Consider the following 16,544-nt stretch of genomic DNA (forward strand, 5'->3'; position numbering starts at 1 on the left):
CATGATTTCTTATTATTTATTCAATTTATATGCCCTTACAGCTGTGAATGAGGCTTTACAAAACCACAGGGACACAATCTTTGCCTTATAAAGATTGTAGCTGAAATTAGACACAACATATAACCAATTCAATAGACAAAGCAGGATTACACCAAATAGAAACAGTTCATGTTGTGTATCTTGTGGACATTGTAAGCTTGTGATAATACAACTGTTTGGAAAAGACCTGTTTGTCATCTGGAATGTGGTGATTAGTAACAAAGCTCTGGAATAAAGCCGTTGTTTGCTGGTTTAAGCCCGAAAACTTGAGACACTAATGACTAATCATTGCTTTCCTACAGGCAATTTCATTAAAGAGCCAGATTTAATGGAGGAAATATTCAGTGGTGTATTTGACTTTCTACATGCTGTGGTCTCTAAGGATCTTCAGTCCATTTTTACACCCATCTTGTAGACTGAAGAGACTGATTGCCTTGTGTGGTTTATTACATGGTGAAGGTAGAGCCTCTGGGAGGCTCTAACGGGACACCACATTTTCTTTACTCTTAATTTTGGGCACACAGTGCCCAAAAGATTTCTCCCAGTTTTAAGTAAATTAGTGTTTTACTCCATACATATAGAGCTGGTTTTCTACTATTTAGTTACAAGTATCAGTGTAATATTTTGTTTCTGGGAGTAAGTCATAATTGTGCAGTACATCATTGTTTGAGCGTTCCTTGGCAGAAGAGGCTACCATCCTCATGTAAATACTGCATGTACTTGTATCAAATCCTTAGGCTTTATTTTGACATTTGAATATCTAGACCTTTTGCTTAACAGGACTTAGAATGAACGGAGGTTTGTCCGCTATTTCCAGCTCTGCTAGCTTAGATCTCATCTCATCCCCTCTCCAGAAGAGGTAAAATGTTGGTGGTGGGAGCAGTGTGGACTGGGCAAGGGGCATAGGGCTGGAAACCTCTCCGCCTTCTCATCCCCTGCAGCAGGTGAAGGTTGGGGTTTTATTCCCCCACAATTTGCTCAGATACGAAAGGGGCTTAGTGTACCTGCTCACCTACCCCACAGGGTTCTGGTGTGGCTAATTAGTCAATATTTGCACAGCTCTTTGAAAATGCTTTAAAGTGCCAATTATGAATTATAATTATCTTGTGAAGATAATTGGGAGTCCACGTTTGCATGTTGATTCAGGCCATGGGAGTAAGCCTTTGAAATAATGGCTCTTATTTAAATGCCTTACTTATTCCTTATCTCGTGTTGTGTGTTTTTCTAAGGATGATGAGAAACATTAGTTTACCCTCAGGAAAGACCAGGTCTGACTGTTTTTAATAATGAGTTATGTACTTAGTCACAGTAGGTAAATTTACAAACCAAGCAGGACACACTCTGAGATCGATTCTGTCTGTTCAGCAGATGGTTTTACAGAAAATGTTCAGCAGGATGAGCCTGCTGAGACTTTAAAACAAATACTGCTAAGTAACATTGCCACAAGCCTGCTAATACGGCAGCAATGCCTGTTTTAAACTCTGCAGAGGTCCTACTTTATTTATATCTCATCTATTTACTGAAGTGTAAGAGATTTACTCTTAGAAGAGACTCGATCTCAGCAGATTTACTCTGAAGGCTGACATTTAAGTTGCAACTTCCTTTCACAAAATAGTAACCAGTGCTCAGAACTAACTACAGGACACTTAGCTGTTTTTTTAATAGCAGCCCACCGGTGTTAAAGACAAAGCAAGAATAGCCTACAAAAGAAGTCCATGGCTTAGAATTTCTGAAATTCCTGAAAACTTTCTGTTGCAGCAGGAATGCTTTTGTATTTTAAGGTCTCTATGTTCTCTTGTAGCTTATAAATGTTGCTGGTTTCTTTAACTGGATAGTAAGAGGCTTTATTATTTATTCTACTTTTACGTGAATTAGTTGGGCAAGTAGTTGCCTGTAGTGCAGGTTTAATATTTTAGCCTGTGTATCTGTATGTTAATGTTGCAGTAAATAAAATGAAACCTAAAGTTGCACATAATACTACATAGAGAACAAGGCTTGCCTTCAGTTACTATGCAAGAGCAATTGGGACCAGAATTGGGTTAGAAGTTCCCTGCATGCTGTCTCTTTGCAGTAACATAAAATTTTAATGGGAAAAAATTAGAGGGAAAACCCCACTTTGTTCAAAAATGTTCATGAAGGGAGAAGAAGTTTTTTTTCTGAATAGAGGTCTCTTGAAGGTTGCTTGCTAATTTTATGCTTACATATGTGTTCTGTAGCTGTATAGGGACATTTAATACAGTTTTGATAGGTGCCCACACACTGATGCTCCAGGCAGAGGGGTCTTAAATATTCATATGATGACTAGATTTGTGTTATTTGTGGATTTTCTTCTCTACCTACAGTCCTAAGCACCATCAGATAATTAAACATTACAGAGTCTGTGATAGTGAATGTTTTTGAAAATCTGGACATTATTTTTTTGTCCTGCCAGCTGGAAGGAGTGTGATGCTCTGGCATTGTTCTGCTTGCAGAAAAGTGCTTTTCTGATATTAGACTAAAACATTTAATCTCTCCATAAATCTTTACAGCTTTCTGAGAAGGATTTAGTGCTAAGAGCATTCAGCCTTGTGTAGGAAATCATTTTAAAGGAAGATGTTTGTACCTATGTAAAAGTTAAGCATGATGTTAATGGTGTGAGATTCAAGTGCAAATGAAAACTCCTAAATTTAGTCAAGTACCTGCAAGGCATCTTCAGGCCCCATTTTAGACAGTGGCGATGAGAGCCCCCTTCAGCTGCTCATGCAGAAGCAGCTGGTGCCATTTGAGAGGCCCTGGTACATTTTTCATAGTCTCCAATAGCTATTTGAGAAGGATGAGAGTTTTCTGTGGGTCCTGTGCCATGTCTGCTAACCACATCCAGATTCAGGTTTCATCTACGGAAAAGGGAGGGCACTGAATGTTGTTTGAAATGCTATAGGCTGTGCCCCTTGGCCTCCAGCTGCCACTCCAGAAGGACATAAATCTCTTGCAGTTCGTGTACCAAACTGTTCATCTCTGTGGACATATCTCCATAAACATCCAGATAGCTTGGATGGCCTTGGGCAACTCAGGTGGTTCTAGCAGCTAGTGTTTAGGCAACTAAATGGCATCCTCCTGTGTTGGTCAGCTGCATCCCTTATGAGGCTCCATTGCCTGGTAGCCCCTGGGAACACAGGAGGCTCAAACGCATCACTCACACACAGACACGCTTGGGCATCTCACGTATCTCATGATGGGTGGCTGACTCCCACCCATCATGTCACAAATGTGACATTTCACTGAGCCTGCAGTGCTGCCTGGGACTTTGTTGATAGAAAATGAAAATAATATGGAAGAGCTGAGAGGAAGAAAGGAGAAGAAACTGTAGTTGCTGCCCATGTTACTGCTGCACTGTGCTCTGTAACTCAGCTGGTGAGACATGCTGTGGATTTGATCTATCCCAGTCCTCTTGCCTTATCTGTATAGCCACAGAATGGCAACGTGGGCAATCAAGCCAAGTCAGAAAGCTGCACGAGGGGAAGTCAGTGTCCCTGAGGCTTGATCACTGAGCAGCACCACCACAGTGGAATAAATTGTGTGTCCTGTAATGGCTCAAATGACTGTCCTTCTGAGACAGCAGTAGGTTACCCCATGGTAACTGGCTTTCTTTCTTCATCCCTTTGTGCTGACCTTTGAATTTCCCATCATCATTTTGCCTTTTCCTTTCCTTCGCTTCACCTACATTTGCCAGCAGTGCTGTCTTTGCCTATTAGTGGTTGTGTACCAGCTGTTGTACTCTTTTTTTGGCAGTTTCCGTGCAGATTCTGCTTGCTTTTTTTTGCCCCAAACCTTTTTTATGCATGTCAGCATTTTATCTGTTTGCATGCACTAGGGAATGATAGGAGCCATGATCTGTTTGGGTCAGTGCATGTCTGAGTGTAACCATTCCAAAAGGAGGGATTTTCTAAGAATAAATTTTCTGTCACCAATCTAGTTCTCATTCTTACCCACATAATATGTGAAACTGGGGTAGAGTGATGAGTCTGTCCGTTGTTTTTGCTTTCTTCCAGCCAAACTAAGTCTTGCAGTTCTCCTGTTGTTGAATAACTCATGGAAATACATAGCAAGGCAAGTAGTTTAGCAGCTGCCCCAAACTAAGGTCTACAGTCATGTGTTTCAAGTCAGCTGAAAATTCAAAAAGGACTCTCTAAAAGGATGACACGGTTGTTTTTCTGAAAGTAGTGCATCAATTTGGTATTGAATCTAAGTAAATGCAGAGCCGGATGACCTCTGCTCTTCAGGCAGTTTGCCAGCTGTTCGTCGTAGTTGAGAAAATCTTTCAACAAAAGGAAAAATTAATTTACTGCTGCTGCCATCAAATCAACTTGTGTTTCAGCTTTCAATAACTAATGGTCACCCTCTGGATTTATGAATAGTTTCTTTGAAAACTGCTTCCTTCTGCAGAATCAGATTGCTTCGCAATAAAACTGTCTCCCTAAGTGATGAAAAAGAATAAAAAAAAGGTTTGTTCAACATATAGCGTTATCCTTTAAAATGAGCCATGTTCAGAAGGCGTTTCAACAGGCCTGAACATGGCAAATTTCTGAAAGAATAAGGCAGGTGAAATCCAGACTGCTTGGTGAAGGAAAATCGAACCTGAACAGGGTGTTGTAACAGTGATGTAATGGCAAATTGTGAAAGATAAGTAGCTGTTGAAATTACTGGAGGAAGGGGAGATAGTCTGTTGTAGCTGTATATGTTCTTGAGCTGACTTCTCGTTATCATGTATAGGTTTGTCTCTTGTGTCTTAAGGTTAGTTATCATATTTTAGGTAAGCACTTCTATCGTTTAATTCCTATAGTTTCATTCTCTTTCCGAGAGAGTGTTTTCATATATTTCTTGGTATCTGCTCTTTGTGTTTCTGACATGCCCTGTCTTTCCTCACCATTTGGGCATCCTGGTACTAATAGGCCATAACCAAAGTAATCAATAGATGTTGTTATCAGTACTGGTAGTTTTATAAGGAGTTTGTGTGAGTATGTTTGATTGGTACAGAAAAATCAGTCAAGGGAGAAGTGCTAAACCAAAAATGTTGCCCACTGTGAGAAGTACTCAGGTAATGACCAGGGTAGCAGTGCTCTATGCTAGAAGCACCAAGCCTCAAGATGGGTGGAGAACCGAGGGCAGCTCGTGGAGCTGTGGCACTGCAGCAGCACTGGCATGGCCTCTGGAAGGGAGGAGGAGGAGGCAGTCACGGAAGGAAGAACGAGGCTCTGTGGGTTGCAGAGGGTGGGTGAAGGTACCAGGAGGAGGCAAGAGGACAGAAGTGAAGGCCTCCTGACCATGCAGGAGCGGAGGCAGTAGCTGTTTTGTGGATGTGGGTGCAGGCCTCTGGTGTGTGTGCATGTATATGCTGTGGTCACATCTACACATCTGAAGACTCCCATCAGCCACTTGGTGAATGAGATGTGCTTACTGCTCATCAGTCATACAAAGGTGTTGAGCTTACTCTCTGCTCTTCCCTCATACATCACCAGTGCAAGACTGTTCTTCTTACCTAGTCTGTCTTGACTGTCTCTCCTGTCCCTGGAAAGCAGCTATGCTGTATCTTTACAGGTTTTCATCAAATTCCAGTCTTACTCTTCCCTTTCAAAACCTTAATAAGACCACGTTCTGCGGAGAAAAAGTAACAATTTGGGTAAACATAAAAGAGAAACCTGGAAGAAGCAAAGGCAGGCTGGTTATTGATTGCATGAAGTGATGTGATGCTGTGCTTGTCCTGCCTACCAGCCATTGCTCCTCTGTCATCATGCTTTGGCAGCTTGTAATGCAAAGTAGTAGCAAAACTTTTTTTGCAGGAGGCATGATGTATTTTTTTCTCTCTGCAGTGCTACCCATATTGTAGATAAAAATTCCTGCTAAAATAATGCTAATCATAGTAACATGGGAAAACACAGAGGCAGGAGAAGTCTTGCAGCATTAGTGGTGCCTAAACTGCAGAAAAACTGATGCCAGCAGGCAGCAAAAAGAACAGACTGGAGGAAGGAGAAAAAAAGGATTTTTTTTTTTAGTCATTTGTTATTCAACCAATTTGAGTTTACAAGCTATAGGCCAAATTCTGTCTTGTGATTCTTGCTTAAATGCAAGAGGAGTGTATTTTTACTAGGGATCATGATTTATTCATGTTAAGGAAATGTTCTGTTTATACCAAGTTCAGACTACAAAGTGGAAGCTAGTAGATGACATTCAGACTGGAGGTTTCCCTTGAAACAATGTGAGAAAGTATTTATTTTGTGAAGTCCATTTCCCTTCGCAGATGGTTTTCTACCATTAAATATCCAACAGTCAGGAGAAAAAATACTGTGACAGGCTGGATATGTAAATGCAATATTCATACATAACTTTATGGAGGGTTTCTTTTCCACAGTGAATGAACCAAACATCTCAATTAAATCGAGAAGGGGAGGACCTGGTTTTCATTAGCTGTGAAGACTTTCAGAATTACATTAGTTGCACTTGATTAGATCTTGTAATTGTATTTGCTGTGTGTCATGATGAGGGAGTGAGGGGTTTGGGTGTGTTGGAGGGGGGCTACCCAGCTTGCAGATCACTCCTGCAGGACTCATGATTAGTTTCTGCTGCCTTGGTCTATTGGGATCAAGCCCAGAGACTTGTATTTCCCTCTCCACAGCAGGTAGATAAATGCACCACATGTCAGGACATTGGTACGCAATGGCAGGAAACAGTTGGGTTTATTTTGCCTCCTTACCCTATGTTGCTACAGGTGCCAAGCAGGGCACTGCCTGCACCTCAGTGGGGAGGTGAAGCTGCAGGATATGCTGGACTGTCAAAAGCAAGTGGTGTTTTCATTTACCCCAGCTCTGCTTCCAAGTGAAAGGACAGAATTACACCACTATGCGAGTCTTGGAGAGAAATTGCAATGAAATTGTGCAACAACTTGAGGCTGTGTCGGTGCTGCTCCCCCTGTCCAAAGGCTTAGTTAGCCACACTGTCTGTTCTGATGTGTCAGCCAAGGAGGTCAACTCCAAGGAATGCATCTGAGGACCTTTCCTAGTGGGTCATCACACATTAACCTCCCCTACTTTTAACCATGATTTATAGATACCTCCTCTCCTATTTCTAGGTCTCTGAAAGTTCACTAGTGTGTAAGAGACTAGGTAAGACCTTCACAGCTACCTTTGAAGGTATCCTTCACTCTCCAGGCAGAGAGGTTAGTTTTCACTGACCATGTAGAGCATACAGGCAGCCAGTTTAGATTATTTTTAGATGAGTGAAGTTGGGGTGGCACCTATCCTCAAGGAACACGTGGCTATGATTTCAACTCAAAGGAGAAAAGGAAGATCATGTAGATGCAGCACTGAGTGGGGACACAAGGTGTCTGGGATAAGTTCAAAGAGCTCTTCAAAAACCCCCAAATCTTTATCTTGAACAGGAAGTTTCCTACACAGGAATTCTGTCATGTGCTGCCTTTGTCTTATCTCAGTAATAAGTAAACTCTTCAAGACAGGGACCATCTCCTGAAATGAAGAAGGCTCTGCATATATGCACCAAATGTTTAAGAAAAGCTGACATTCCTAATGATATACAAATACTAAAAGGTTAAAAATCACTATATTGAATCAATTAAAGTGAAATGAGAAATTTGGGCTTGAAATAGCTCTTCACCTTTGCAAAGCACATTGTAAGGTGAACACTGTTTTCTTAAAATTGGTCTGTCACTAAGTTAAATGACTGCTGACTCTCTTGCTGTGGAATATCACACAGCTCAATTCTCACTAATTCCTTTTACTTCAAGATTATTTAATCTTAAATATAACAGGCCCTTCTGACATAATTTTTGCTCGACCTCCAAGGACCATCACTTAGTTTCCCTGGAACACTCCTGTCTTCCAGACATGTATATCTATTGATTATATCCTAGCATTGGCACTCAGTAATCTGGGCTGCTTAGATTTAAAACTCTTTTGGTTATATTTTTCAAAATTTTTTGGTGTGCTTCATTTTGGAGGGGATCTCATTCAAGGCACATTAAAAGGCTATAGTGTCCTGACAGTTGGATACAAGACATTTTTTAAATTTCTCATTTTAGGTAGAGTTAATCTCACTATAAGTAGTAACATTTGAGCAGTATAAAAGTTCAGTATCAGAATTAATTTAGCCTTCTTCTGTGAGGAGAACAGAGGTGAGATCTCTCAGGTGGGACCCTGTAGATAGCATCTGGGTGAACAGAAGCCTGTTTTTAGAAATGTAAATGTACAAAAGAGGAATCCCATTTTAAATAAAAGTATCTCCTTTTTTTTTTTAATAAAGCAACATTTCATTGGGGCAGTCAGAGCATTGTGTTTTGCTGATGCATATTTTGCAATCTTTTGCAATTTTACAAGATCGGAGTCCTTTGGAAATTGGAAATAGCCTCTGGAAAAGTAGTATCTATTTGTTATGTTTCATGGGTCTGATTCAAACAACAATTTGAGAACAAGTATGATCGCCATGGATTTTAGAGGTCTTTTAGGTCAGATGACTGAGGCAATCTCTGTGTGTGCCCACTTGCCAGGCTAGGGGGAACTTATCTGTTCCCATTATTACTACCTGATTTTGCAAAAGGGTTGCTTGAAATGTGGTTGCACTGCATAGACTGAAAGGGACTTGGCACAGTAGAATTACATAAACAGCAAAGTAGTTACAAACAGGCCATGTTTAATATGAAAGAGCATCTAGTTCCAGAAAAAGCAAAGCTATCAGGAGTAGTTGTGTCAGAGCTGGAAAACACTTCACAAAGACAGCTTTCATTTCTATATACTCTAAAGTATGCAGTAATCGTGGTCTAATTACCCCACTGCAGCCAGAAAGCAATATGGGAGATTGTGGGGGTGTGGGAAAGAACATAATAATGCTACAATTAAGCTGTAATCTTTGGCATGGTCACTCAGCAGATAAAGCTTTTCTGCTGTTGCATTCAAAACAGTCATTATTTGGCTGCTACAGCCTGGTGAAAATATGTGGTGCTGTTCCTAGGGGCTGTTGCACAGAGGCTTCATTATCATTTTCTTCCTCAGCAGCTGGCCAAGCCGAGCTGATGCTCTGCATTTGAGAGCTGTGGCCTCAGCACTCTGTTTCTCCCTGCTTGTGCTTGGGGAGGCTTGTACTGCTGGTACTGGAAGGGGGGTATCATTACTAGCCACTGTGGAATGAATTTGTGAGCTTTTAGTTTAAAAACCTGTTTGCTCAAGGCCTGATTTATAAAGGAAGCTACTTTTGTCAGAGATTTGTGAGCATATGGTTTATATGCAGAAAGACCTTGTGAATGTGGGAAATAATTGTGCTAGCTACGTGACAAGTGAGGTGCATAATTATGCATGTGTATTAACCCCAGGATGCAGACTATGTCTTACGGAGACATAATCACGTTCACATGCAATTATGCTCACCTTCCTTTGGAAATCTACTTTTACAGCCTGCTAGAAAACCTTGCTAGCGACATCTCTTATTTTCTGAAATTCTCCACCATTTTAATAGAAACTATTCCACTGCCTTGACGTGAGCTCTTGAATTCACACACTTAATTGTTCATACAACTTTCCTGATTCTTTCCACTTTCCCAAATTTCTTTCTTTCTGAGGAGGAGAGGCCTCCTGCACTGCAGGCTCCTGTGGACTTGCAGAAATTCTAGTAGGAACAGAAAGCAAAGAGTGGAAGGAGAGGTCAGGTCAACTTTGAACACGTTAACCTTGAGGTGACGTGGTCTGACAAGGCGTGAATGAGTTGCTTGGAGTATGAATGCAGATTGTGACGTAGATCAGCATTTGTTACTGAAAAAAACCTTTTTTAAATTTTCTGCAGTGCCACAGATAGGTGGTTTCAGACAGACTTTTTTCCCCTTTAGGAGATGTTAAAACTTAGAAGGGGTTAAAAGTGACCAGTGGCTTGGGACTGTTCAGTTTTGTCTTAGATCTATTTTTGCATTATAGAGCACACACATCCTTTGATAAGCCAGCTATGATTTCCGTAAAAGTAGATACACTGGGGAATTAGATCAGAACCTCATTATTCTGCTGCTGCACAAAGCAGAAACATGAACTATTTTGAAAGCTTACGGCGTGCACAGTCTCTGCAAGGCTTGTCTGACAGCCTGCAAGAGCAGCTCAGTCCATGTCAGTAATTCCTTCCAGCATCAGGCTTTCAGGACCAGGCCTTAATTATGTGCACATTTGGTCTTCACTGCTTGGAATAAGACGTGTCTGTCTTGAACTGTTCTCGTTAAATGGGTGCTGCCAAGCCAAGGAGCTCAAGACATAACTGCACCAGAAGGAAAGGATCTGTGATTTAGTGCATAGGAACCTCCAAAGCGAAATGCAGTAGGTACTGCATGAGAAAGGTAATCTTGGTTTTAAGGTTTGTGTAGTTCAGTATTGGATCTACATTTAAACAACTAAAAGTCAAAAGAAGGTATCACAGATGCAGAAACAGTAAATTGACTGATTACAAATTGGTCTTACAACTCTTTTGCAGTGCATTTGAAGAAACTTTACAATCTTGATGCTAGTGACACTGTGGTGGTAGGAGAGGTTCTGCCAGGCAGGACCTCAGTCCAAACAGTAATCCTTTTGCCTACTGGCCCCAGAAGCATTTAATTGCGATTGCTTTTGTTCACTTAACACCAACAAAACCAAGGATAATTGTTTGTATATTCAGATTGTTTCACAGTGTCATCTATTTCAACGTGGCAGAGCCTGAAAATTGCCTGATATTTCTCTTTTTGATAAAATTTCAACATCTTTGTACTTACTTTATTAGATTCTCATCCATGCTTATTGCCATTTTGATATCTTTATGTAGGCTGTGTCACCTATAGAAGAGGCAGTTGCCTCAGACAGTAAACAGAACAGAGAGAGAGAGAGAGAGAGAGAGAGAGAGAGAGAAAGTTCTTTCTCAAAACTAATCCCAGGCACCATTGAGAGTTAACTCTGGTCAGGGACCTCTCCTGGAAGATAATTTGGATACAACCACCATTCTGTGGAGAATAAGACAGTTTAAGAATGTGGGCTTGGCCTGTACAAGACAATTATCTTCAACATGTTTATTTACTGCTATGGATCTAACCTTAATATTCAAAGCACAACTCCCATCAGCTTCTGCAGACAGGCTCCAAAAAAGGAGTAGGAAATACCTATGAAATGTTTGGCCCAAGTATTTTGCTCACACAAGAACAAATGCAGCCCTGATGATGTCACAAAATTTGGGTGTGACACCGTATTAGGTTATGGTGTCAGGAATCCACCAGCTGTGGCAAATTACAGAACAGAGACACTCAGGAGCTGCCTCCAGGTGCTCTGCTGTTAAGGCTTGCTTAGGCCACATAGCAGAAAGGGCAGACAACACTTTCAATTTAAAATCAAGAGGTTTAAATAAAGGTTGTTTGGGTGAAGGAAGGGTGCTTTAAGTTCATTTTAACCCAGTTCAGCATAGTGCTACACTTAACGTTGTGCCAAGAGCATGAATGGGATTTCCCTGCCAGTGGCATGGTATTTCCATGCATGCAGAGAACAATCCTGACATGAAAATAGTGCTGGATTGAGTAAAGTGCTTCTGCCACGTCCTCTCCCTTCTCTAAATCAAGTTTGTAGTTTGATGTGAGCTCTGGTTGGTACAGGAATTGTAGATTGCCTGTCTTTGGGTGTTTTCTTTAGGGTGGCCTGAGGGTGTCACATACAAGGGAGGTGCTGAGTCTTTGGGCACTTGGAGATAACACTGTGCCCACTGGTGCCTGAGCTGGGCCTGAATTTCCCGAGGGAGCTTTTTGGAGAGGGTCTCCTGGAGGATACTGGCTTCATGGAGAAAGTCTGTTTTCAGGATTTAGAGGAACAGAAGATAAAAAACTCTATGTCCTGCACATCTTCAGGACAATTTCTTCTGCTATCTGTTTGTTGTAGCCCAGGGTTCCAGTTCTGGTTTTGTGGTTGAATGACAGCATTTGCAGCTGGATGGAGACAAGAGGACATTAGTTTCATACTTCTCAGCCGGTTTTAGTTTATAGGTCCACATATCTTGTGCTTCCCCATTTTCTGGCTTAACGCAGCACTCTGGGGGCTTGCTACCGGAGTAATAAAAATCTCATTTTAAAAGTCTGACCTTCTTTCCCACTCCCCATGCTCCTTGCTAGGTCTGTGCTCTTGGGGTGGAGGGGATCTTCTGACTTGGGTGATCTCACTAATCTGTTTTGCAGTTTAGCAGGGGGGAACTGAAGGCGCTGAGTGTAGGAGGGGTGGGAAGGAGAAGAGAGCAGGAGACTGAGCAGTTCAGAAAGGAGCCCTTGAACCAGGCGAGCATGTGAAGCTCCAGGGCAATGCCCCCGTTAGCCAAATACAGCCTGACAACCCAGGACAGCGAGTCGCAGTCCCAAAGCCCTCCATGAATCTCTCCTGTCCTGTCGTGTTTGGCTTCTCGCATTTAAAGTCGCTCAGTTGTCAGAACAATTTTTCTCTTGCCTATGCTCCATCTATAATTCATTAAGAAACCCAGAGAGGTGGGTTTTTTCCCACTCTTCCTCCTCTGGAAGGCATGAGCTGAGCGTGGTTTGCAGCAGGACATGAATGAAATTGCTCTGAAACCCATGAGCCAAGGGGAAAGTGGCCGGAAAGGGACACGCTGCCACCTCCTGCTGGGCCACCAGGCCACAGCGACTGCCTCTCGCAAGCACAGCCTGTATGCGCATCACCATAAGCTCAGGCAGGTCTTTGCTCAGAAAATCCTGGACCTGAAGTTCATTGAGTCTTTCAGATCCCAGGCTTCAAAGGTGTTCAGGTCTCAGTCCAAGCAGCTTCTCCACTAGTTAAAACTTACACTCCACGTGCTCCCCAAAGTGGCATCCTGTGTATCTGCTTCCCTCCACATAGAGGTGGGACCAAATTTGTACTTGTCCATCATACATTCTCCTCATCATCAACTCAGGCTGCACTGCCTCAGCTCTGCTTTATCCCTGCAACAGTTGCAAACAAAAATAACACATTATCTACCATGGAAGTGCCGGTCATGCAATGAAATATCTGTTGTTCTGAAACCACAAACATAATTGAGCGTTTAAGCGCAATTTTGAGGAAATGGCTACAGGTGTTATTTGTCATATGGGTTCCAATAATTGCAAATATCGATGTCTAAAGAGCAAAAAGAATTTCCCACAAGAAGGAGAAATTTTATCCAGTATAGTGGAAGGATTAGTTTTCTGAAGTCATAGTGACTTTGAAACATGAACGCAGACTGTTTTCATTTTTGCCATGGATGAAATAACCAGATTTCTTATACAGATGTTCCAAGCCCATTTTTGTTACTCTTGTTTAGAGTTCAGCATCTCCAGGAGTTTGTATGGAAATATCTGTGGAAAGGGTGTATGGAGATATCTCTGGAAGAAATCTTCATCTTACAAGATCATCACATAGCAAAATCATTTTAAAAAAACCCCGAAACAACAAAACCAGTTCCATTGACCATTATTCTGTCTCAGCAATGTCTTTCTGCAAGGTTGAACTGTTTGAGTCTGACAGCCTTCCAGTGGTGGAGGTAGGACCTTTTCCAGCCTGATGGATGAAGGGCCCCTTGTGAACTCCATCTGTAGCAACAGCTCTGTAATATCCAGCTCTGAAGCACCCTCCAAGAGCCACAAATCCCCGTTCCCGAACGGAGAGATTCACCAGGGGGCAGCACAATATCACTCTTTATTGTAAAAGCAGGAGTTAATAATTTTAGCTGTCTGAGAGCTTTTGGAAATTAGCTGCTTGTTGTTCCATCTTTATGATTGCAAGTAAGTTTCTCTTTAAAGCTAGCCTCTGTAGCAGCTCCAAAATCCAAGGTATTGGGCATACATTAATATTTTACAGTCCAGGCATTCACCTAGCAGAATAAGAAGGAGTCCAGACCATTGTGTTTTCATTGTGTCTCTCTGGCAGGTGCCTGCCCAGGGTTGGTTGGGGCAGCTGATGGGTATTAGTCCAGATTCAATTACTTCAGAAACTCTCCTGTGTTAAGGGCACCAGCCTGAGTGAATACTATTTCAGCCTCATCTTTTGGGAGCCATTAAACAGAAGGAGTAAGCCCTCTGATGTCACTACATGAGAAGGGTTCACAGAGGGTGAATGCAGAACCACAGAATCATAGAATGGCCGGGGTTGGAAATGATCCTAGAAATCTTCTAGTTCCAACCCCCTGCTGTGGGCAGGGACACCTTCCACTAGACCAGGTTGCTCAAAGCCCCATCCAGCTGGGCTTTCCAGGGATGGGGCATTGACAACTTCTCTGGGCAAGCTCTTACAGTGGCTCAACTGCCCTCACTGTAAAAAAATTCTTCCTAATATCTAAATAAAATATCTTTCTAATATACCCTCTTTCAGCTTGAAGCCATTGCCACTTGCCCTGTCACTACATGCCCTTGTAAAAAGACTCTGTCTGGCTTTCCTGTAGGTCCCCTTTAGGTACTGGGGAAGGCCAGGGTTTTTTGTTTCATACTGACTTATGGTTGTCCTGTATGCTACACAGCTTCTAGGTCCTCTAGCACTTGCACCAAACTCTTGCCTTTCAAGGAGCTAAGAGGAGTCACTGATCACGTCTTGCCTGCTCAGCTTCCTTTATGGAGAGCTTCATCTGTCATCAGTCCGTTCCTAGTCATTACTCTATTTTACTTGCACAGGTAACTGGTGTCTCCAGTGGTTGCCTCCCCTGGTTCAAGTGCCACTGTACTTTTTTGTCCTTTTCTGACCTCTTTCTCTCAACTTACAGTCAAAGCAGTTCTTGGTCTTTTCCTATAAATTAACTACGTCTTCTGTCCTCGGTCGTTCCCTTTGCTGTTTTGGCTTCTGCCTGGTGGGATGCCTCGTGTCTAGCATCAATCTCACACTTCACTCCTGACATCATATGTGGGTCTCTCTTGACTGTTTCTCTCTGATCTCAGTCCTTTTGAAGTTCAGTCTGAACTCCATCTGCTCCTGTTCATCCCAGCACTTCCTAACTCTTTACTGAAGTCTTCAAAGATGCAGCTTTTCCATGGGGCTGCTCCCCATGTAGCCTTAGCTTTCCTTAGCTCAAATATTATCTTTAAATAAAGGCCAGGAGCCTTAAGAATATATATTTAGAATAAAAGAATAATTTTTCCCACCGTAGTAGCTTATGTTACACTACTTAGTCTTCTGAGAGGAGTATAGTATTGTTCTTCAGGGTAGGTACAAAATTAAGAACTTTGTAGAATTATTTAATATCTTTCAAGGCAGCTCTGTGTCTGCTTTTAAAGGAAATAAATACGTGTTTCTGTTTTAAGAAAATAATTTTTAAATTATTTCTTTTATTTTTGTTTGCCAAGTATTTGCGGAAAAAACAGTTTCTTTTTTCATTTGAATTCCTTTTTATTGCTGGGGATGACTGACGAAGACAAGACAACAAAAATATCTTTGAAAATTCACAAAAAATAAAAGTTGAAAAGAAAAATATTTTCTGTTCAAAGCCCTTAACAAAGGTTTGGAGTTAGTTAAGGCAGCCAGCTGAGTTCTTTGTAATGTTTTCTAAATGATGACTTTTGCCATCTTTTGTTTATTGCTTCCCATTCCCAATCCATGCCATTATCATCTAAAAGAAAAAAAAAAAAAGCTTTTATCCATTGTGGATTTATTAGTAAGAGTTGCTACTTCTTGGAAGGAGTCCAGAAGTATGATCCTGTATGGTCAAAACCAATGAGCCCATTTTATGCAGGAACAGAAATGTCACTTGTAAAGAAAGCCTGTAAAGGGACTTTGCATAACCTCTTCCTAAATTATGGAGAAACTGATACCTTCAGCAGTGCAGAATGAAAGATCTCTTTTTAATTTTGCCATGTCAACAATGTACTACATTAAAATTATGTAAAGAATCCTAGAATGTATTGTATACCAAAACTTATATATCACCTAAATTGTGTTCACCCAGGATGTTTCTCCAGGGGCTGCTCTGCTGTAGCAAAAGCTGTGTTTATTCAAGTTGTGAAAAACCACTTTGTCTACTTTTCTCTGTTGTTTTCTCAGACTCAGGTGGGGAGAAGCAAAAAAAAGAAAGTTCCCTATTGTTACTTTCCAGACATGCTATTAAGAAAATACAACTAGATCTTACCTTCCACAAGAAAGGTTGTTGTGGTATTCCTTTGAAAGACTTAACGTAGATTATTTGCCATTACACTTTAAGACTTGAATCACATGTAGACAGGAGACACTGAGAGGGAAGAAACTGCCTGCTGCAGCTCTCTTTTTGGCTTTTTAAATTTGCAGAAGTTGTAGTTGGTTTTGAAAGCTCACTTTGCAATGAAATTAGCAAATAACACCACAAAATAGATTTCGTTCCTCAAAGTGGGTTTATAAACTTTTTCCTGAAAATACAAATACAGAGATACTGTACCTTTTTTTCACATTGAGATCGTAGATAGGTAGCATCCTCCGTTAATGTTTAGCAAATTTGTTCTATGTCGACGTCAGAAATGTAGCAGAAAATCTCTTGGCTGGCTGGCTTGTACTTGAAAC

Source organism: Myiozetetes cayanensis, unplaced genomic scaffold (assembly GCF_022539395.1).
Source record: "Myiozetetes cayanensis isolate MyiCay16 unplaced genomic scaffold, myiCay2020 scf1, whole genome shotgun sequence".
NCBI lineage: Eukaryota > Metazoa > Chordata > Aves > Passeriformes > Tyrannidae > Myiozetetes > Myiozetetes cayanensis.